The 24,928-nt window shown below is 36.8% G+C and overlaps 1 long non-coding RNA gene across 1 annotated transcript in view; it reads right to left on the bottom strand.

Moving 5' to 3' along the window:
- LOC308062613 overlaps positions 1 to 24,928 on the bottom strand; it is an 86,256-nt gene that overhangs the window by 43,886 nt on the left and 17,442 nt on the right. Inside the window, exon 2 of the long non-coding RNA XR_013927645.1 lies at positions 1 to 24,928. This exon is cut by the window's left edge and continues 43,886 nt beyond it; it is cut by the window's right edge and continues 12,298 nt beyond it. This is a non-coding gene — a long non-coding RNA (uncharacterized lncRNA).

The raw sequence follows: 24,928 nt of genomic DNA, 5'->3' as shown, positions 1-24,928 counted from the left end.
TCACTGTCAATCCCATGGCTCAGAATCCTGTTGTACTTGAAACTTGACTCTTGACAACTCTTTCAGATAACATGTTCTATCCCAAAGTAATTTTGAAAACGGTTTGTACTATATTTCCAAAACCTGTTTATGTGACAGTTGCAGACAGGACCTACTCACGTGACAGGCTGCGGTGTATGGAAGAATATTTGATCACACTGAGTGTTTACTACTTTTGTTTCAGTCTCTTCTGGGGGTTTTGGGTTTGTTTTTTTCTTTTTTTCTTGAGAGGGAGAAAATGCATGTGTAGGTCTATAGCAAGCAAAAGAAGGAAAGGACTAAAGGAGTTGAGCTGGCCCAGGGAGAAGTTCATGATAGCTAACTAAGAATGGATAATGACTAGATTTCTAAGGAGTGGAGAAAGGCAGACACAGGCCTGCCCTGGTTTCAGCTGGGATAGAGTCAATTTTCTTCTCAGTAGCTGGTACAATGCTGTGTTTTGGGTTTAGTATGAGAACAATGTTGATAACAGACTGGTGTTTTTAGTTGTTGCTAAGTAACGTTTGTACAAAGTCAAGGAATTTTCAGTTTCTCAGGCCCTGTCAGTGAGAGGGCTGGAGGGGCACAAGAAACTGGGAGGGAACACAGCCAGGACAGCTGACCTGAACTAGCCGAGGGGATATTCCATACCATACGATGTCATGCTCAGTATATAAACTGGGGGGAGTTCGCCAGGGCCAGTGAATCACTACTTGGGGATCGGTTCGGCATCGATCAGCAGGTGCTGAGCAATTGTATTGTGCATCACTTGGTGTATTTTTCCATTCCCTTTGAATTGTATTCCTCTCCCTTTCTCTCTCCTTTTCATTACAATTGTTGTTATTATTTCATTTTATGTCAATTATTAAATTATTCTTATCTCAACCCTCATGTTTTACATTTTTCCAAATTCTCCTCCCCATCCCACTGAGGGGGGAATGGGGAGTGAATGAACAGCTACGTGGTACTTGGTTGCCTGCTGAGGTTAAACCGTGATGAGGCTTTGAAAATGTAGTTAAAATAAGCTGGATAGATTTACAAAAAGCTGATATTTGAAAGAGGATCAAATCCTTTGTCTTTCTGGAAGAGAAGACATTCTGGAAACAGTGGATGAGTGCTATGCCAGCAGGAGTCAATGGACTGAAAATCAAACCAGAGGGGTTTTACCTCCCCAAATTCTCATTGGAACATGTAGGTTCCTAAACCTAAGCTAATGGGTCAAAATGATTAGCTAGTCTACTTGAATCAAATTAGATTGCTGGGGGGGGGGGGGGGGGGGAGTGTTTATTTTCTTTATCTGCTGAATACTGGATCCCACTAAAGGGAAAATCCTCTCATGAAAGCCTGGAAAATGCTCCAAAAAGGGGTGCTGACATCTAGACCCAGAGGAGCACAAGATGTGCTCCACTTCAGAGCAAGGACAGCTGCTGGTTGAAGCAAGCAAAGTCCATGGGCTACTCAAGGTCCATTCATAGCTACCGCTACCAACTTCAGGCTGAGCTCTTTGGTGAGGGGTGAAGAGGAAGACAACAGTATGAAACTGCAGAAGATATTTAGTCTCAGTGTCCTACATGCCCAGTCGAAAAAGAAATTTTTCTGTTACTTCAGTTTAAAATTATACACCAGTATGATACATTTACCTGCCTTTGTAGCAACTGTTCTCATACATATGCCTGTGCTTCTCAGATGTGCTTCTTACAGTTTCTTATCACTGTAGTCTTCTGTAGTAAATGGAAGCACCAACCTAGGTATTTTCTCATGGTCTAAAAGCTGTAACACTGCTGAAAACCTCTAAGCTATTAGATGCTGCTGGATTCTTTATATTTTTACTGCACAGGAAGGAAATGTCGCCTTGTGTTGTTTGTTTTTGTTTTGACACTTCAGTTAGAATTGTGCAAAATCACCAGACTTGCACAAGTTTGCATATAACTGTTCCTGGAGTGTGCATAATGGTAGCAGTCTATGATAAAAATAATCAAACAGCATCTCACAACCTGTTAGCAATGAGTTGTAATGTAACTTTGCAAAGAAAGGCATCTTTGTCATTCCAGGAGTAGAGTAAAAACCACATTCAGAGGCATCGTCATTATTTCTCTTTGATTTCTTCCTTCTTTTGGGAACAGGGAAAGAACTTACCTATTACTAGTACTAGTATGGCTCAGAAACAGAAGGGAGAAATTTCCAGTAATATCTTCTTCCTGTACACTTACTCACTGCAGATGCACAATGTCTAAAATGTCAAAAATAATTTGTCTTCAAAACTTCTGCAGCATCTCTCTTCAAAAAGAACAGTCCTTGAGGTTTCAGTCTACAATAATCCAAGCAAAAGAGTCCATTATTTTAGGTATAAATCAATACTGAAACTTTTAAAAAATATATAGTTTAAACAGTTAACAAGCTAACTGATATTATTCTGCTATTTCCTCCAGCTTCCTGCTCTGTTTCTGTGTATTATTTTGGCCTTTGCCTTACAATAATTTATATAATTTTGGAGTGTAAGACAGACACATTTGTTCAGTGTTTGAAACACGCTTAGCGAAAGTAAGTGCAAATAGACTGAGGGTTTTGCACTTGTGAATTCTTGGTGCTTAAAGGAAAAGGGAGGGAAGGGAGGGAGGGAGGAAGGAAGGGAAAGAAGGATTGAGATACAGGGAGAGAAAGGATGAACACATATATATATACACAACCACAGACATACATCCCATGCCTTTCTGAGTGCAATATTTGACTTACATAGCAATAACATTCTGCCTGACAAATGTATAATAAACCAGTATATTTTTCCATTTCTTTTCTTCATCTCCTAAAAAAAGACTCGGGGAATTTTTATACACTAGCATATTTTTTGGCTATCAAGAAGGAAAAATATACTTCCAAGAATCTTACAAAAATTCTATTAACACACATCTTGGCATGAGTTTTCTTTGAACATCAAAGTAAGCTACAAGTTAATTCACTTGCATCCAGCTGCATTTGGTGGTATGCTCATCATGTCGAGGAGGCCCTTTTCTGTTTCCATCTTTCACTGTTTATGTCAAACAGTTTACAGAGAAGCAATATAAATTCAGACAGAGTGCTAGGAATGCCATCAATGAGTTTGGGAGTTTACATTGTGTTTGTGTGAGGTCACTGCATGTTGTCTGCAATGATCAATGGCCTAGTGAACACTTTTAAAGCTAGAGGCTACCCTCAGTGCCTTTAGTTACTCCATGTTAGGTTATGTTTTATTAGGAGTTAGGAGGGCTCAGGCAATTCTTCTCTTGCATTTTTTTGTAATGGATTTGTGAGTGTTGAGTGCTTTTTGTGGCATTTTCCCGTACTAATAACAAGAAGTCAGGTGACCAGTAAGACAGATGATATTTAACCTAGTGGTGACAGATGTAGCAGAGGTGAAATGGTTATATCTATTAATAAACAAAGTTTGAAAGCCTTTTAACTCCATCTTTCACATCATGCTTATCTGACCTTTTGTACAAGACATCTTCCACAGAGTTATTTCAGGGGGGGTGGGGGTGGTGGGGGTGGGACAGGACGGGACACACGACACACCAAAAGCCAGCAACATTTTGTAGGTTTTTATTTTTTCTCAAAAAAACGATTACAGTTAATCATTAAGAGTTTTACATTGTCTGCCTAAATGTATGAATGAAGTGCTGCTGGTACTGCAGTTAGTATTTCACTTGGATGAAAAAATGTGGTAGATTTACTTTGGTCCCAATGGGTGCTGACATTTTAACCCACTTATCTCTGATTTATTCAGTCCTTGACAGTCCCCAAAAAGTGACGCATTTTGCCTGAAGGCTCTGTAGGTGAGGCAAGTTGACATATGCTTTTTCTTTCTGTTAAGGGGGTGATCTCCTATGCAGTCCAATGGATGAAGCAGGAGGAAACGGAAAAGGAAAATGTTCATGATAAGGATTTTTCTTCTTTTCTCAAGTTTCTTGGGTTTTTTGTATTAAAAACCCCTTAGAATTCGTCTCATAAACTCAGCCTTTAAAGGTCAATGTCTAGTTGTTCAATAGTAAACAACAGATTTAAAAAAAACATTTTTGTAACATGGTAAAGCTAAAAGTGTTCTGGAAGATTTTAGAATAATTAGGTATTTAACCTTTTTATGCTAATAAAAAATACTGAGATCATATATAGATATGACTCTATCTTGCTGAATACTAGATGGAAGCATGTTTTATATTTTATACCCTTAGATGAATTCCAGCACATTTGTTAGCATATGGGCCAGATCCCAGGGTCAGAGGTTTGGTTTTGTGCTGCACCACTTACAGATCATGGTCTAAAACTTGGTGCCATGAACATCAGCGAATTACCATTGAAAAGGGTCTGATCCGGTATTTCTGGCCTGTCTATGCAGATGGAAGTAGAAGAATCCAAGGGAAAGGGAAATGAGCAGGATACAATCATAGTGTACTTGTAGAGAAATGTTTTGCTTCAGTAATTCTGGGAGAAAGGACAGGGTCCCACCATCTCAACTGGGAATACCCACAGGAGTTTGCTTTTCTGTATTTTGCAGAGAAGAACGTTGTGTTTTTATTGTTACCAGCTTTTATTAGTCCTGGTAATAAGTCTTATGCTCTTAAAAATATGTTTATATATATTCTCATTTCCCTAATGCTTCAGGATGCATTTGAAGCTAGAACCAAGTAAGCTTACCTAAACTGAGAGCTAACTGAGGAAACATACTCCTCGGGGAGCACAGAGCTTCTCCTTCAGGGCATGAAGCATCGGCTGCCTCAGTAACCAATCTCACCTTCAGACTCTGGCTTGCTGGGGAGACGTGTTGTCTTGCCAGTTCAATGTCAGGATGTGCAGAATGAGAAACACAGAATCAGGAAAATAATTTCTTTTACAAATGGCCTTGTGCACAAGACTGGGGTTAAGTCTTCTGCCTTTTGAGCTATATAGCTATACAGTAGTTCATTTTTGAATGGAAATCAGTTGTGGTCTCTATGCAAAACATAATAAACTTAATCAGATCTGCTGTTTCCTTGTCACATCTATATTTTAGGGGGTGAAAAACAAATGAAAACGTAAAAGAATTTTTTTCATGTATTCCCCTGCTTCTTGTAGATATTTACAATATAACAATGGTAATTTGAGCAGAAGGCCAGCTAGAAGAAGGAAAAAGTAATTAGTGTTTTATTCTACAGAAGTTACTTAGGGACTGGCATTTTCATAGTCATGCAAAGCTAATTACTGGTTTAGCTAGGCATAATGGATCACCAACTGCCTAATCAAAACAATCAGTAGCACAAAAAAAGCAGAAATTCTGAGTAGGTTTCCACTTCATACTCCTGTCTCTGCATTTATGTATATCTTTCTCATCTGAGGGTGTCAAGCTACTCCAGAGCTATTAAAAGTTAAATAGCCTAATCCACTTTCCAACAGCAAAAGGACAAAATTGACTGTTGATGGACCACATCCACGTAGATGCCTAGGGCCTGATCCAAGTCTCCTTCAAGGCAAATGACACACAGCCACTGGCTCCGCTGGAAATTGGCTGACAGCATTAGCTACAAGCACAGCCAGAACAGGAGATTCTGTTCCCTCTGTTCTGTATGCTCAGCAAGCCCAGGTATGCATCTCCATTTGAGACTTTAACGTATTATTCAATTAGTAATTATATTTCACTCCATCCCAGAAAGTAATGTTTTATTCTTGCTTCGTAAATTAATAGACTAGTATGTCTAGATAGTTCCACAGAGAACTAAATCCCTCTTGCATTATTTTCTCTGCATTTCTATCTGATGCTTCAAAGCAGTTAAAGTATAGTAACTAGCCTCGGTAATTCTTCCCTGACTCATTGATTCTTCAAACAATTAAGAAAATTAAACCTAAAATAAGGATTTATGTGCCCTGGATGGTATATGTTCATCTTTTTTAGAGAAAAAAAACCCAACACTACAGTGTGCTTAATCTTTTCTTATGAAATAATCCCAGTCACACCACTGCTTTGTTGCACATATTTCTCTGACACTCCAGAAATTGTCCCAAAGCAAACATAGCATTAATCATTATATCCTTTACTCATTCTTTGGTCAGTTGAATGAAAATGAGATTTTTCTGTGCTCACATAGGAAATCTAATAGCATAAATAATGCCATTGTCAAATCATTCTTGTTTCTTTTTGTGCATTCTTGGTAATTCCAGAAAAACTTTCAGACAGTGATCCTTGGTAGCTGCCATTGAGAAGGCAGGCATCTTAAGAGCAGCGAGTTCTGTCATCTGCAATTTCATTCTTCCAGGTTTGGAGCTTAAGCTGTCTGTGTCACATTTAGAGGAAGTTTCTATAACTTCCTTACATTAATATAGAATTTTATATTTTTACAGTTTCACTTTAGGACAAAAAGTTGATGGCAAACACTTGTACTCTGCAGGTCTCAATGGAAGCTGAAGTCTCTTCTTTTTGTAGACTTATGTATAGGTAATAAAGCAACTTCCTTAAAATTATGTTTATTAGTAAGAAAAAAAAAGCATGTTGGCTTAGGTACTTCTACAGCTCCTATTACCGTAATGTTAGAGCAATTCAAAGTCATTAGTGTATTCTGTTGAGAATAGTAAAGAACTGTCATTCCCAATTTTGCAGCTGGGGGAAAAAAGGCAATGTAGCTACATTTTATCTCTGAGGCATAACAAACAGCCAACTGACTGCCTCAGGAAAATCTGTGGCAGAACAGCTACTTGAATCCAGTTTTTCTAATGGTCTCACCAATGGACTGTTCTTCCTCTCCTGCTGTTGGAAAAGTTATTTTAAAATTGAAAATACATCTTTTTGGTGCCTCAGAACAGTTTCGCCTCAGCAACTTCTGCCAGTGCCTTGTATTCTGGTGCCTCTCTCTGTTATCTTAATTTCTCCCTGTGGCTTTGTAGACACCTCCCTCCACTTCTTTCATTCTACCCAGTTCTAGCTGGAATCTGGCCCCATGCTCCCCAGCCTGCCTTTCAGTGTTGCAAAGAGGAAAGGACAGATCATTAGTTCTCAATGGTTTTCTCAGCAGGTAATCCTAGCCAGATAAATTAGTCCATATTTAAAGCCCTAGGTCAGAGGGCTTTACTTTGTTGACAGTGGGAGGGTCTGACTTTCTGTGCAATGAAGGCAAGCCCTTAGAGAATGCCTCAGCACAGGCAATGCTTTTGCTGGCATTTAGGGCCAATTTGGTGTAAAATTATAGGTCTCGTGTATTTGGACGAATATACTGAAACAGTTATCTCTCCAACAATTTTGTGGTACAGACATACATTCACTACAGAGCACTGTGAATCCATGAGAGATTTTCATGGGGAAACAGGGTTAGAAACATCAAGCTCTTGGCACTCTAATTAGGTATAGATTGTTTTGCTGACTGCAGTGTTTAAAGCCTCCAGTTATCTTTCGTATATGGTAGAACTAGTAACCCATTAGGGTCACAATACTTTTGTGATGTGTGACCCCCTCTAGATTCTGGTGGTTTCATACCAGAGAGCTCACCCTGCCTTTGTGGGGCAGGTCATTTGGGTGTCACCCCAGTGTCCTGCTGCGCTGCTGGAGGGGGCCTGGGGTGACACAATGAGATCTTCCTTTTCCGTCTTCATTTCTGTCTGCTGTGGTGTGAGACCGTGATCCATTTTGTGCCCTCCTGAAGCCCTTACTCATGTTATATTTTTATAATACCCATCTAGGAGACTCAGTGGTATAGCTTGATCAAAGAAGGGTTAAAAGAAATTGGTAGCATGGCATGAAGCAGCCTGAAAAACCTGCCCAAAACTCTGGACAAATACCTAGGTCAGTTAGACCTATACTGAGCTCCGTGCTGCCACAGATGACTGGCTGCAGGTTTTTGGCCCGTTAATTTAAAATCATGTCACATATGAATACACTATACTGCTGTTACAGTGGGTAAGCTTAGCCATGGTTTAACTAGAGTATTATGTGTTGTGAGTATGTCCAGATAATTCAGTTTGACCACCAGTATGGAAAAACTTTTCATTCAAAGGCTTTTGTTTACATTCTATATTAAGTTTACTTAATATAGATTACCAGATACTCCAGGGAGGATCAGCTGCCATCATTGTTTAGTTTTGTCTTTGCAGCAATCAAATTAAATAACATATCTAAAACCGTAAAGCAAAGTGGCAGTGTCTGTTCTGGCTCCATTTTCACTTGCTCAGCACTATTTTTTAGGAGAAGAAACCTCTTCATGCTTTCTCAGGAATTCACTGAAGATTAGTTTAGATTCACTAACAAGGGAGCCTGGTGGAAACTCCATAATGTTCCAATTTTCCACTTCTTCACCACAGATGTATTTTGTACCTATGGTGATTATATGCATCAGGATGGATCATAAAATGGTATTCACTAAATTTAATTTACAGTCTTTTATATATTTCCAAGTTAACTTTTGATTTTGATGGAAAAAGACATAGCCTTAAACCCATCAAGCTCTCTTTAAAAAAAACAAGTACTTTTTTTTTTTTTTAAAGCAAATTTATCTTCTAACTGTGAAATATGAAGAGAATCTTTGTGGAGTCAGCAATGCCAGGATTTCAGCAGTGCACTGAGCTAAATACATTATTTTTACACCTCATGAAAATGAGTTTAGTCAGGTCTCATCCTAGGCTTGAGTATAATAACCAGACAGTTTGCCAGAGATATCCAGATACAGTAGCTTAAGGAAAGGATTACTGTGCCTTCAAACTGAATCAGTTTCTCCTGGGTCACATATTTAAGGAAACCCAAGATTTCTTGGCTGATATTAAATGGAAACTCTAACAGAAAACAATTATACTCTATCGGACCTGGACCCCATCAACTGCATGTCAAAAGCTGGGCATACTCTTCTTTGGGCCTCCTGAAAACATTTGCCTGTCATGTCTTTTTAAGGTACCACAGGTTTGTAATGCTAATAAATGACAGTCTGGGAAATTATTTACCTTAATTCTTAGATGAGGCCTCAGGATTGTTCCTTTTTTTTCCTCCATGGGCATAAGGGTGAATCTCTGCCATATTAACCACTGTAGAGAATATTCAACAGTGGCAAAAAAAGTAATTGTCTATATGCAAAATTAATGTGGAATGCATGAATACTCTAATTTGTTTTCAAGTGATCAGCATGAAAGACTGATGGGCTTTTACACATACTCTGGCAAAAAAAAAAATTGGAGACTGCAGCAGCAGCTGGAAAGAGCAGCAGTATGTGCCCAGCCAGCTTTGCAGCCAAACCCCAAACTTTCTGTGCAGCGCAGTCTAAAAATTTTTGGTTGATACCATTACTGACCTATGCCAAATAAGTAAGTAAACTCAACCCAGCTAAGTAATGGCATCCTTTTGCATCCCAGAATGCACTATAATCTGCCCCAATTTTGGCAAACAAGTGAATTAACACATTGTTCAGGAGGGAGTAGGCATAAGTGACCTCAGTGAGGCCATGGAGGCTCTGGTACCCATGTTACTTGTGTTCTGCCTGTATGGACAAAGTCATCTTACATCCATTTGTTCAATATATTCTATGGGTAATAAAACATTTCAAATTAAATAATATTCAACCAACACAAAAGCAGTCTATGTCATCTGAAATAAATTTATTTCTTTGGTAGTCAGGAAAACCACATGGTGCAACCAGAAGAGGACCAAAAATGCCATAAAATATTGGTTTCTACTGTCATGAGGCAGAAAACAGATTCATTAGGTGCCTGCCCTTGCTGTGAAATTGATCTATGCTCTTTCCAATGACAGCTAGCAGCCACTTTCCCATACTACCTGGAAAGAAAAACAGAGTAACTCTTTCACTATATAAAGAATATGGATGCCTAATTAGTAATTAATTTTTTTCAACAATGAACTACATTTCATGTTTTGCAGGAAGTAATATATTTGAAAATATGATGTACCTATTAGTATTAGACCCTCAGTGGGTTTAGATCCATGCTGGTCCATTGAATTCAGCTAAGTGGCACAGACTTTCTGAGAACCGGCACTTTGATTTTAAACCAGTAGCAAAAAACCTGCCTGCTCTCTAAATTTATAAATTATTGACAAAGAATCATTGAGACTGTGCAACAGCTAATTGGCCCCTCTGGTCAATAGTCAATGGTCCTGAGAAGTTCATTGGTTTCAGATGAAGGTTTTTGCTGACCTGTAGGCTGCAATATTGGCAGAGTATGAGCAAGTTCATGCTCTTTGTTTGCTTTTTAAATAGCACTTATCAAGGCCAAGCCTTGGCAAGGAACAGTGAGGTCAGGATAAGGAAAACTGTGAGATTTAGAATTGGCTTCTAACATGGGTTTTGTCTTGAAATACTGTATTTAAAAAGCAGAAGTGGAATTTCAACTTCTTAAAACATTTGTGGTTGTAGATCTAGGAATTTATCTATGAAGTTAAGAGTGTACATCTTTAGAATTATCCAGCTGTGTATTTATATATCAGTTGTTTTATTTTTTCTGTATCAAGTATTAATGTCACATGGTTATGGTTTGTAAAACATTTACACTGATCTCTCTCTTAAATTGAGCAATAAAGTTTCTTTGCTATCAAAATTTTCAAGTTTCATCTGGGGAACTTTTCAGCAAAACTACAGGTAAATTGGTCAAATGTTTCCTTGTATAAACCAACTTAAAAATAAGATTATGAACGGAGTCTTTCAAAGTAAAATTTGAGAGTCTAAATTTTGCTTTCTGTTACCAGGGCAACCTATAGGTTGTGTATAAGTTATAGGCACCCTGACATTTTGTGTAAATGAAAGTTTGAGATAGTTATCTAAAATCTGTATTGCATATGTAGGGAGAATTAAGCACTTCTAAATGGGGTCCACAAAGGCGCTGCATTAAGCAGAGGTACTGGTAATAGGTACAGAGAAAAGTGGAAAAGCTTGTACACAGCACCCTGGGAAGAATCAGCCCTCTATTACTGGGCCACCTTCATGGTATTCAGAGAGATGAGTTGCTTCTAAGAGCCTTAGCTTACTCTAAGCAAATCACTTCTAAATGTGAATATTGTTAGAGACCATCTTCCACTAATGATATGGAGTCCTGAAGAAAGTATTTAAGTTTACAGGCAAGAAGTGTGATTACTATAATTTACGTTTAATAATTTTCTTAGAAGTGACTTTACAGTCTTTCAAACTGAAAGCATACAATCTGACTGCAATAGTGTCATATTTATTCACCAAATAAAAAATCTTCAAAGGAGAATGAAGAAACATATATATTCATACACCAGGAAAAGTTTGCTCAATTCAGAAAGTCTAGCTTTCTTATTGTAAGTTATTACCAGTTACAAATATTTCAGAAGCCAAATATTACACATTCTCAGAAGACCCTAGTCAACCCTTTCCATATTTACTATTTATAACCTTTCTTTTTGACATCAGTAGTACTATGCACAGATGTAAGCAGAGACACTAGTAAATGCATTGACATGGTAGAGACTTAAAATGAATGAAGATTATGACAACTACTTTGAAGAGAGAAGTGAAATAATGGAAATGAGAATTAATATATGGCCTGATTATTATATAAAAAATGGAATTATTAAGCAAAAATCCTATTGTATTTCATTTAACAGGATTTTGGCAGTGTGTTATATTTTCAAAGCTGTTGATACAGACACTCTGCAATTTTGATGATATGTACGTTTCCATCCTTTTCTGACACTGTACAATCTGGTGTTTCGGTCTGGTGTGGCAGGCGTTCCCTTCTGTAAGGATGTGCTTCCTCAGGGCCCTAGCAGAATCAGAGGCACCTCTCTGCTCCTGTGAGGCATCTGACTCGCACTGTAGCAGTGCTTCCACAGGGAACATCAGGTTTGAAGGCCAGGGCAGTAAGTGGGGAACCTTCAAGGAGGACCTGCATGTGGGTGGTTTCATAGATGTCGTGATTTGCAACAAGTCAAAACAGTGAATGTTCACAGATACTAGCATTATGGAAACTAGGATTTATTTTTACTTTGGAGCTGACAGATAAGATGTGAAGGCAATACCATGAACATTTGTATTAAACAAAGAACCAGCTTTTTAAAGCAATGAGCTATTAGCTTTTTGTGTCCTGACCACATGCCAAATTAGGTTAAATACATTCTGCCAACCTAAATCCCTTTGGCAGTTTCAGCTGCTCTAGTTACTCTTTGCTTCTCCTTCTGGGGCCAGAGTCTACCACTGAATGTGCATGTTTCCACTGACTCGTGTCCAAGGGCAGCTTTTGGCTGCTGGAAATCATTGTGTGCTCTAGTGCTACTGGCCCAGAACTGATTTCTTCCATCCAAGGGGTAGCTCCACTGCACTGAAACGATGATCCCTTTATTCATACAGGGTATTTGGAAAAGCAATAAGGAAGAAGACTAGAGAGCAGGGAGTAATAGAGGTTTGAATTATGAAGCCTGCAGAGAATATTTGGCTGTAATAGGGTCCTACTGACCTTTCCACAATTGAGAGGCTGTGATGCTTTTACAAACTGCTGACATTGGCAATCTTCAAAATTTGGACAGTCACAACCCACAATTAGGGGCTTACCAAGGACCTCCTTATGAAGACAAATCCTTGATGAGACACAGATGTTTGTCAGGACCATACCCATGTTAAAAAAAAAAAACAAACAAAAAACCCACAAACTTGAAGGAGCTGAATTTGTGTTCTTCAAGGCATCTTCAGGGTTTTGGGCATTTCTAGTTAAAGTGTTGACAAGTCTATGAGGCTACAGACAGCACAAGTGAGACAGTAAGTTTATTAGCCTTCCATAGCACACGTACAACATTTTTCTGTTTCTCTTTTAATTAGTAATATGTTTACCTCTATGGTTTTTTAAAGGGCAGAGAATGCTTGCACATTGGGTTATATATTTTTAATGAAGCTGAGGGCCTGCCTCTCTTCTCACAACTGTAGAAATCAGGAGTCCTAAATTGACACAAAGTTTGGTATATAAACCCAGACTGTGAGTATAGGGGGCCTTGATGTGGTATCAAAACAAATGACAGGTGAGAATGTAATAATTTGCTACTACGAAACTGAATAATGAAAGGGAATTAGATAGCACGTGCTGGTGGGTGGACAAATAAAGAATATGAGACTGCTATAGCACCATCTGTTCATGCTGCTCTTGCACTATTAGTTGGATGTTTCTGTTGCAGACCCCTCAACTTCTGGCTGTGCTGCTGGGTTTGCAGGCTGCACCCCTGGTTTGGAGAGGAAAGCCTTAGTTTTGTAGCGGAAACTTTTTGCCCTGTGTCCTTTCCTTTCTACTTACATAACTTACTCCCATCTCTGACCTCAAATGCTGCCCATTAACTAAAATACAAGAACAATTCATGCAAATTGTATGTTTGCTAAAGAGTACGTTGAACAACAGCAAATATAAATGTAGCTTTTGCTTTGTTCTTATTAAAACCATATGGGAACTAATCTGTGACCTGATGTAATAATCCATCTTTTGTTTACAATTGATTCTGTTAATGGATGTTGCAGGAACACCAGAGTAACTGCCATGGACTGAGACTTCAATGTAGCTTGGTCCTGCACAGCCACACAGCAGAGAGGTGTTCCTTGTCTCAAATAGCTTACAGAAGCATGAGATTCACTTGCAATTCCACAGTTTTCTTTATTCTTTTATACTCCAAATGTGTAGGGATTTTTTCAGGTTAATAATTAGAAGACTGTCAATAATAATAACAATAAAAATAGTAATAATAAATCATCTGTCTCTAAAGTTTAAATCTTTGCAGCATTCAAAAATTCTTGTAGTTTTTTCTTTAGAAATATACGTTTTATGAAAATGAATACATTGCTTTTTTTTTTTAAAAACCTTCACTATTTCCTTAGCAATATCACTCAGCTTGTCTCCTGATCTCCATACAGTTTCCTATGAAGAGTATATATTACCATAACCTTTGAAATGTAGTGGAAAACAGGAGTTTATTTCCAGACGTGGCTCCAAAGTAATGTCCTTTTTGGAAGCTAAAAAAATTTTTAGTGGTGAAACACTACTTTGGTAGCTAGGAAAAGCTTTTCCATAGTTCTGTGATTAAAAAATACCAGCTTGTCTCCTATTTGGCCATCCTACAAACACCATTACCTCTTTGTGACATCTGCTGGAACACAGAGCATTGAAACCTGTGCAGGTTTCCTCCATACTTGCTACCTGCCAGCATTCAGCTCCTAAGGGAAAAAGCAACTCGTTCTATTTCAGAACCAGTTCAGGTTTGAATTTTTCCTTATCCCACAGGACAACTGTTTTCCGCCTTCTTCTTGTGTTCACATAAAGAGAATGACCCATATGCCAACATGACAAAGATCCAGAAAGTTATAAAAGCTTCATTTTAAGGCTAAATCCTTAACAGAGGTTGGAGCAGCTTGCATGAAGGAAAAGAGAGGATGTGCCTTAAAGCAGGAAGTCATTAAAATAATGAATCACTTGGCACAATCCAGTTTTTCTATAGATTTTATGCATTCTGTTGCAAGCAGCATTAGATTTTCAAGGTTGTCAGTTTAAGCTTCATCCTCCATGTAGCTTTTCTTCTGCTTCTAGCCAAGAAAACCAGCTGGAGGGCTTTTGTAATGAAATAAGATGGGAATCTTTTCTCTCTTTCCTTCGTGACACTGTTACTGCGCTTTACTACTTATTACTAGCTCTTATTATAGCTGTAACTCTATAATTGTACATTTTGATATCTCTTGTACTTATTGTAGACTAGAACATGTGCATTACTATATACAACTGGAGACTGAATTGTTTCATAAATGTGTCTGGGTATATGCAACTAAGATTATAAAGCCAAAAAGAGAAGAAGAAGATTTTTCCAAGCTTTTCTTTCTGATTGCTCTATGTTCGCATGCAAGCAGTGTGATAGACTGATCTCTGTGTAAATCAGTGAGAAGACACAGTGCTTTACTAGAGGAAGTCAGGAGTTTGCTCTCCAAAAATAGCAAGTCATCATACTATGTATTTTTTCCCCATTTTGTCAGGTTTTGTTTAGGACAAACATCAATTTAGAGCAGATATCTAACTCTGCTGGCTAATGTTAGGTGAGGTGAATAACTCCCTTCAATGACTACAAGAGCTAACAGCTTATAATATGTATACAGACTTTTAGAGGAAGGCAAGATTTGTAGGTGAAAAAAATATCTTTTTATTAGATCATTGCCTGTAGCTGGGAAAAACTAACCAATTGTTGGCTATGCAGTCTTTCTTCATGTCTGAAGTACAGGCAACTCTTCAGACTGATCTGTATCTCTGCATATGCTTCCTAGAACACCTTCTGCTCTTCATATATGTACTTTGAACTTGAAACTCATCAGCTTTGGGAAGTGAAAGCCAGTATTTACAGCCTGTTATCACCCCACCTGGGAAGATGCATTAGGGGTTTTTTTTATGCTTTATTTTTTTAACATCTGCAGATCTGATCTGAATATATCACAGTTTATTCACAAAAAAACTTTTTTTTCCTGAGATTTCAGTTAGGAATCAAATTGATCAGTGATGTAATCATCTAGACTACACTTGCATTGTGTTAAGCTGATTACATCCCAGGGACTTTGTCAGAAATTTGATAAAGTAAAACATGTCACCATCTCACTTGGGTAATTTGTACTATGATTGTAGGATAATTAAGCCCCAGCAGAGGAAGCAGTTGCTGTAGGAAAAGGAACTGTGTTTCAGGTATATACACATCGTAACAAATGAAAATGTGTAACTAAACAGATGCATTTTTTGTGACAATATAATCTGAATTCTTTTATACAGGCTCTTTCTAAGTCCAAAACTAGATTCCCTCTCACCAGTTTCCAGTTGTTCAGCCTCCTGTTATCAAAGCTTTGTGCTGCTGTACTCCCTGCAGTTACTTTGCCTTAACTTAGACAGCCAAGGCCGAAACAAGACTCCCCGGATTTACTTCTTGGCTGGTGTAGGGAAAACCAAAAAATTTGCAATGTGCTTCAGTTCATGGCAACACAGATGAGCAGAAGGAGTGGAGGGACACACCTCTGGAGGTGCCCAGGCTGTACGGCAAGTCTAAGGGAATCAGTTTAGACAAAATTAGGTGACAGAAACTTCCCAGTGTGCTTTCATTGTAGCTGGCCCTCTCAGTACGGAAAAGACAGACAATTAGCAGTTGTTTTGGTGTAGATTCTAGTTGGTGAATGCGATGTATTTTTACCCCAAAGCATGGCTATACTGTGATCAAGAGATTTAAGCGGTATGGGTTTTAGCTGCCAAATATATACCTAGGACCTCCTGTGAACTTTTTGTGGGTTATGCTGAAGACACTTCCCACACTTTTGTTCCTCTCAATATCTAAGCAACTGAGATTGAAAAGACACCTGACTGCGGTGCAGACATATCTAGAAGCAATGCCGTGTATTGTTAAATACGTGCTTCATACATCAGAAGCAGATCTACTGTAAATCCCTTCAGAGAAGTCTTCTCCAAGTCCTTTTTGCAGCCACTGTAATCTGAAAAGATAAGAACGTTCAGAAGCTAGTATAAAAGTAGCCCTAAATGATGTTATTAATTTTTATTCCTTTTTATTCTAGATATTTTCATGGAAATCTTAGACAATCTTTTTAGTTTCCCTTCATGAGGCATTGGGCACTCAGGTAATATTTTATACCGATCTGTTTTTGTTATTGAAAGTGACTATTAAGCATAAAGTTTATATGGTATACATTCACATAAAATAGAATGTATATTTTTCTTGACAATATTGTAATTAAATTATAATTAGTTGCCTGGGAAATGTCTGTTTGCTTTTAACTCCCTTCATGTTCCCCTCTTAAGGAATTTTTTCTTGCATTTTAAAATAAGCTATAAAAGCATTAGTTACTTTTATTCTTTCAATACAGTTGTTGATAATTTCTCCTTTTGCTGATTAATTTCCCTTAGAATTCCTGACATGTTTTTAGGTTGACTGCAGCACTGTGCTGACTACTGTAAACACTTTGCACTCTTTTTCCAGTCACAACTGCATTACTTTATCAAGCAGGAGGTCCAGAAAGTGGTCACTATGATGGTCTTTTGCTGGTGTACAATTAAAGACTGATCCATATTTTCATGTTCAAACAGCTTTTCTATAGGAAATTAGCAATTTGGCATCCCTTGGCAGGAAACCCTGAAAGCCATTTTGTGCAGGTGAAAGAGAGGTTCGGGAAGGATATAACTTTTGAAGTATCCTTTGACACTCTGAACAGGACATTAAGATTTGCATGTAGTGCCATCTCTCTTATTTGAAAAAAAAATAAAAAAATCCTTTTCCTGAGCTTTAGAAATCCTAAAATACGTGTTTTGTAATATTAAAAATACATGCACTTCCTTTGAGACCTAGCTTTTGTCTTTTACATCCTCACTATGAAGCCAAATACTGAAGATTTCCCTGGATATCACTAATGTAAAGTTTACACTTTGAAGAAAGTGCCTTACAATTCATGTAATTAAGGGTGTGGCTCTGTTTCCATTGAAATTCAGATAATGTTTCTTATTCATTCAAAAGAAGCAGGATCAAACTTTACAATTACAGTTACTTTGTGCAGGCTGAAGAGCAATCACAGGATTATTTTCTAAAGCTTCAAGAGTAGTTCAGCTGCAACATTTGAACAACAAAAGAGTTTGCAGATTTTGATATAAACTCTACATTTTACCATAGATGATTCAGCTTGATTAGCATCCTTCTCTCTCACCAGTATGATTTAGAATTCCTTATGAAATGGGAAACAAAAGTGGTATGGCATCTTCACATTTTTATTTGCTTGGTTTGTTATGTCTTGGATGAGAACCAAAGCTCAGAAGTGGGGAAAAATACCTGGCTGGCATTTTACTAGACAATATATACTTCTCTTTCAGCTTCAAAAACACTACAGGATTTTGTTTCCTTTTTTTTTTTTTTTATTTTTTTTTTTTATTTTAATATCTTCTCTTAAAGGCAACAATATAAAAGACAGGAAATCTGACTTTCTACAGGATTAAATAAGTTTCGGTTCTCCATTTCTTTCAGATCCAGGCAAAAGCTTTTCTCAGTTACTGTCAGCTAGCAAACCTGTTTTTCCACTTGTCCCTTTGCATTGTAATCCAGCAGGGATGTTGTTTTCTCAGGCTGACCAAAACCTGCTTTTGCCTCCTGTTTCACTACCTTTAAAGCTAACTTTATGAAATCAGAGCTGATGAAGCACACATGGGAAGCACCAGTAATTACATGACAATTAGTTGCACAAAATGAGTAATATGGTTTCGTATTTTTCTTTCCAAAAAAATACCCTGTAAACCTTGAAAAGATTTGTTATAATCCAGTTACAGATTGTCAGTAGTCAAGTTTGGTCATGTACAGTCTGAATGTTTGGGAGACGTTATGAAGACATACACTATATGAGTATTTAGACGTGCTTGTAGTCCTTACAATGTCCTGTTCCTTAAAATTTTCTTACAGTACTTAACAGTGTAAGGACTACGTAGGTATGAGTGCAGACTGTGGTGTGACTCAGTCTCTCTTGTATACATTTGGAGGTAAGGGTGAGGGTGAGAAGGGAGCAAAATAAAGTACATTAGTGACTCATCTTCCTAGACTGAGAAAACATGCTCTCAGTCAACTGGCAGAGATAAAAACAGATTACAAAATGGATTACAGAGGAATTAATTCTGCACACTTTCATCCTTCCTTTTACTATTCCAGATCTGAAAGAAATACTGAGGACTCTTTATAGCACTAAGGACAGGAAACAATTTTCACTTAACTACTGGTAATTTGACGGTTGTTCTGCTTGACATATTTCAGGTTTCTCATAGGCAGGAGAAAGGGAATATTGACAAGGAGAGATACTTGAGTACTTCTCTAAATCTATGGAGACTTTCAGTCTAGACCATAAAAGGGGAATGTTTTCTTTCTTTTGGGCTGAAATTCTCTTGGCAAGAAGAGAGCAAGTGACTGGCACTTTGGGCCAACTTCATCTTTGTGGTCAAATCCACTCAAATCAGTGACTCTTTATCAATACAGATGAATTTTAACTTACTTGTCTGTCTGCAGCCAGTACTGCTTCTTTTAAAAGCTATTATTGCCAAGTTAAATACAGCTTTAAGAAGGCTCAGCATTTTCTTAAATAGGTAATTTTTACCAGTGTCAACTTAAGTAATCAGAGCTGTGATTATAACATATTTTTATAATACAAGGTTGTCAGAATTAACATAAAAGCCAGACCCCCATATCCTTGAAAACGTAATGATTGTCTTTCTCATCCAGCAATAGATTACAGGTACTAAACAAACTGTTATGACAATTTATAAAATGCCACTATGTAAATGGATGTTTAAATAGGGAATTTCCAAACGAGATAATTTTCTGATGCCATTACAAACAAAAATCATAGCTATTTTAAATATTCTAACTGATCACAATGTTAGGTGATCATGATACAGCTACAGAAGCCTGAAGATTGCATAGTTTATCCTCCATCCTTTGTCAAATAAAATAATATATTTTATTTTCATTAAAAAAACCCCAAACAAACAATTTAAAATAATTATATTTGTCCCTTACCTGTACCTCTGCTTCATGATATTTGAGTTATGTGGCTGATGTAGCTTGTTTTCCCAAGTCCAGTGTTGATCTGCTACTAGAGAAAGTAAGTGAGGCATAAAACAGCTGTGTCTCTTTTGGGAGACAAGTAGTAAAATAGAAGCTAATAAACAGCAGATTATCTAACACAGATTTCCAGCATCTGCTGTGTTGTATGATGATCTGCTTCTCTTGATTCTCCACCTTCTTCTCGTTTGGAATATTACTGTAATGGAAACATTTTGTGTATTTATTATGTATTTAATTATTAAATGCCCTAAATGATCCCAGCAGATTCCAGGAATCTGGAATGAATATTCTGAGAATAATATTTCATCCATGTGTATCACTCTTCATAAGCTGATTCATGATCTGGATATCATTACAGAGCGCAAGCAATGCATGGATAAGTTGCAAAGAATGAGATTCAAGAATAAAAGATATGAAGAAACAATGAGAAATTCAACAGTCTTTACATTCAAGCAAAATTTTTTCTACATGCAGAACTAGGATTAAAAACCGCATAAACTGACAATGAAAGATTAATTTCTAATTGTGCCTTTTTTCCCACAAATTTCTACTAACCAATCAGTGTCCCTGCAGCTGGAATTTCCCATGTAATTGGGATCCACTGGTTACTTATTTTGCATCCACAGAGAAAAAAATTAAAATAAACAAGGAATAAATTAATTACAATATTTAGTCATGGTATCCAGCAAATTGGCAACAGATTTCACACTCTTTGTTCATTAAAGTTAATAATATTAAAATAATATTAATAATACTAAATAATATTGAAAGATCCCACAATTAAAAGAAGACATTCAAGAACTATTACAAAATCCCAGAAATTTCCTATGTTTAGATGCCTGCAAACAGTAAGAAATATTCCAAACAAAGAAAAAAAGATTCCTGAAGTTCTGACAGTTCACCGCTCAAGTTTATATGTGTAAAATTCAATAAATTGTTTTTGTCTCTTGGGTAAATTTTCGTAAGGTAGAAGTCATCTGACTTGCTATGTTGCAAAGTGTTGTGCTTTATATTGCACAGTCAACTTTAAGGTGGTTGTAACAGTGAGTTTTTAATCCATGTGCTTGCCTATATTCATTGCAATATTATCAGCTAGCAGTGTAACTGGGTAATTATTTCTAAACATTGACATACTACTCTGTAGTGATGTAATATGTTCTTGTCTTAGAAAAGCAAAGTGTGTTTTTTCTCAAGCATCATTATTCATTTCTACCTTCACTTCTTACTTTCTGTTTTGTTTACTGGTAAGAAACCATTTATCTTTTCTTATGGGTCAAAAATATTATTCTGGAGGTGAAATAGCTTCAGACAGAAGTTCAGGACAGAACTTCAGTTTCAAACTTCTGAAGGAAAACCTATTTTTTACAACAGAAATACACTTGAGCTAAGTTGGTGCCTAAAATCTGCTTTCTAGTATTTTTGATATGAGAGTGATGCATTGCACTGAAGCTAGACCCAGCATGACAGTGGAAGAGGAATTAATCTTGACCTGGTTAATTGTCACTTTCTTTTATTCTTCCTGACTTTAATGTATGAATGGTTGGCAAGAGAAAACTCCATGTAATCCCGTGGAGACATTATTTTTCACTTCAGACCATAATCGGAATTACACGTGAACAAATACCTGATCCATAGGATGTAGTCAGAGCTTTTGGGCAGTGTGTCTTACCTTATTCTTTTGATATTTTCCTAGGTACTTGTAAATACAGGAATTGCTACATTGGATCTTACTCCATCATTCCAAAACATTATCTGTATTAACTGTCTATACCTGGTGATTCTGAGGAAGGTGACATGACTTCACAGAAGCAGCAAATAATTTGTTTCTCCACATTAGATCTTAATTTCTAATAGTTACACTTGTGAAGCACAACTAAAAATGCTCCTTTTAACATTTTTGGGGATAACTACCATCACCCAAAATACTCTTGATCCTCCTATACGTATCTGTTTTTTCAGTCTACTTCAATGTACTTAAATTATTGAACTCAACAAATTTCCTGTGACAGAAATTCCACATTTTAATCTATTTTCTAAGGAAAACAAGGCTAGTTTTCCTTTTCTGAGAACAGGCTTTTTCTTTATTTTTATTGCTCTTTTATTGTTCCCCTTATTTTTCAGCAGTCTGAGATGGGATAACCAGTGTGAACATAGTATGTTAGCTGAAGATACACACCTCTGATATCAATAGAATTATCTTTTTGTTTATTCTCTGCTCCATTCCTTATATAACTTAATGTTTTGACAACTTAAAAATTCACACCAAACAGAGGGTAACGGGATTCAAACAAAATCAATTAACACTTCAAGTTTTTCCCATACTCCAGCTGTTCTTGTAGTACAAGTACAAAAGCCGATATTTTGAAAAGACAAGACTCTAAAATTAAATTGTATTTACTTCTATGCAGTGGGAACCAGTAGTTTGTCTGAATACTTCTGTAGTAGAATAATCTGTGATTTTTTCAGTCATAAATAAGAGTCCTGCTTGAGTCACTAAAGGTAGCCAGGATCAAGCCAGTTCCTGTAGCACACTGACATTTCATTGAATTTCTGTGACTTCTGTCTTGTATTGGGAACTAGTGTATAGGTGACTATGTTACCTAGCAGACATAGCTTGTGTCTTGAAACAGTTAAAGGAAATAAAAATCAGCTGATTATGCTGGCTACTGCTGAATCTTTCTTCAACATATTAGTAAAAGTCAACCCGCTTTTTAAAGCATCTCTGGACTTTCTTCTACCAAATTTAAAAGTGAACATATCCGAATGATCAACACTAAAGGATTAATGGTAGGATTTTTTTCTTCCTCACTTTCCAAACCTCATGAATTCAGTGTCTATTGAAAAGATCAAGAATTGTTCTGTACATTTTGTATAATATATTAACCTCAGGAACTGGATGTTCAAAGCTTGCACTTTTAAGGAAATGGCTTTTGAAGTAAAGCTAATGTCCATAAAATGTCAGACAGGATTTTATTACTTCTAAGAAGGATGTTGCAATCCATAAGCTGTAGAGTTTTCTATGTGAACAAAAGAAAATTTAGCTGCAAATACAAAGAACATTATTTTTGTTTCTTATCATTAGTATTCTAACTGGATGTTTGTGTCTATCTTTGTTTCCAAGATATTGATAAAATTAAAACAAAATGCTGTCTGCACTTGGATATATTTTCATCCTCTATTCTACTTCTTATCACCTGCTAAGCTATTCTTTATAGATCTGTCTGGTAAGAAATACAGAGAAACTTAAGTACTAGCAGAAATTCCTTAATTTTAAATTAATCTGTGACTTAGTAGAGCAGAGGTTTCTTTCATGCAGTTAGACAGTTGTCTTATAAGGGTTAAGGATAAAAAGAGCCTGTGATGTGGCACCACTTAAGTCAATAGACTTTTCACTGATTTTGATGGGCTGGATCTCCTTGGTTTTCTGGGTTCACATTTTCTAGAAGTAGTTGAGAGACCTGATCCATTATGCAGTCTTTTCTGTTTTCCTTATCTTCCCTTAACTTTTTCCCTCTCCTTTATCACAATCTGATTTATGTTGTCATAATAAGACAACATGGTGTTAATTTTTTTCCACTCCCTCTTTGAACTGTCCTTTGTTCAAAGAATAGTGCTAGTTATGATTATATTGGAGCTTTATTTAAAATCACATTATCGATGAGAATAATTACTGAAGAACGCCCACCAGGGTGACTGATGATGGGAATGGGTGACAAGGCTGGGGGATGCAACTCCACTCTCCTCTGCTTCACCATATGTAAAAGGCAGGGATTCAGTCTCACAAGCAGAAGGACATTCACAGTTTCTGAAGAAAAGAACAGGGCCTTGCAAATGTAGTACTTACCTAGTATAAATATGCATTTTGTTGAGATAGAGTAACTTTATATTTGAGCAAAAATAATTTTCGTTCAACACCATCATCAATTAGTGTGATGTGATGCCATGAGCACAATGGATTTAAAGGTGTGTTATCTGGCTAATACACTGGAAAGGGATTTTCTTTCCTACATGGTTTATTCTGACATTTACAGGGAGACTAACTTCACCTAAATTTACCCACAAGAAAGTTCAGCATCTATTGGTCCAAACCCCTCTACGAACAGACCTAATGAAAAAAAAATAAAATCTTCTTTACTATAAGCATCTGGCTACAACAGATGAACAGTTTCTAGAAGCACATTGTTCTCTGTATTGTTCTAAGGGAGTTTAGGAAGCTGTCTTAGACCTCATGACTGGAAACTTTAAAAGATTCAAGTTAGGTGAATGCTTCAGTTTAGATTAAGCCTTATTACAGCATACTCTTCTGCCTGTAAAGGTACAAACCTCTCCAGCAGTAATATATTTATGGGACTTCGGTGGGTCAGTGTTGGGAACAAGGAAAGAAGTCACCCTTAAAAATGAGGAAGGGTTGCCAGTAACCTCCCAAAACTCTTTGTTTTATATTGATGGCTGTTGATGCTGCTTGCTCTTACATGCTCCCATAGAGCTCATGATTATCAATGTCCATACATTAGGACAGAACTAGAGAACTCTCCAAATGTTGTTGTTTTCATTTATAACATTTCCAATTTGAAAACAAATAGTAAAGGTATTTGACATTTTCATGTCAGAAATATTTTCAGCTTTTTCATATTGAAAATACTTGCCCTTTAAAAGTGTTTTTCAAAATATAAGCCTGAAAAACATGGCAGCCTAACATTTTATTTTTTTTTAATCAATTTTATTTTTTTATTCCTGGAAATTATGTTTTTTTGGACAGGTCTTTGGTTTTTTTTGCTGTAGTTGAGAATAAACTGATTCTGAAGCTGCAGATCTTTCTGTGGAGTGGAAATTTCAGTGCCCATACATTTCTGGATTTGTCTGAACTATGCAAACTTTCAACAGTACTTTGTCTCTGACATTTTGACAATTAAATATATGTAGCTTTCAAAGAAGTGTAATTTACACTTTAATTCTTATTTCTCTCTTATGCAACCACAGTGAATCAGAAATATACTTTGTGAAATAACTGAAGCTACAAACATTTTATGTTTTTACAGCCAAGAGAAGAATCATACAGAAATACTTAAATCTTTCTTTTTAAAATGGTATTCAGTGCTTCGAAGGAGAGGTTTGGGTTCTTTTATATTTATTCATCTTATTTTTGGATGCCAGAAATGAGAAGGGACAAAAGCTGCAATTAAATTCTACTGTTACATGAAATGAAAAAAAAAAAAAAAAAAAGAAAAAAAGAAAAAAGAAAAAAAGAAAAAAAACACAACTCTGTACAGCTGTTTTCACAGACTGCTTCAGCTCCTTGAAAAAGTTATTTACACTCTTGTGTTCACAACTATATTAAATCCTCAAAATAACTATGTTGACTGCCTA

Source organism: Falco punctatus (genome assembly GCF_963210335.1).
Source record: "Falco punctatus genome assembly, chromosome: 4".
Taxonomy (NCBI): domain Eukaryota; kingdom Metazoa; phylum Chordata; class Aves; order Falconiformes; family Falconidae; genus Falco; species Falco punctatus.
The sequence above is the reverse complement of the archived record's forward strand: the minus strand, read 5'-3'. Positions and strand labels throughout refer to the sequence as shown.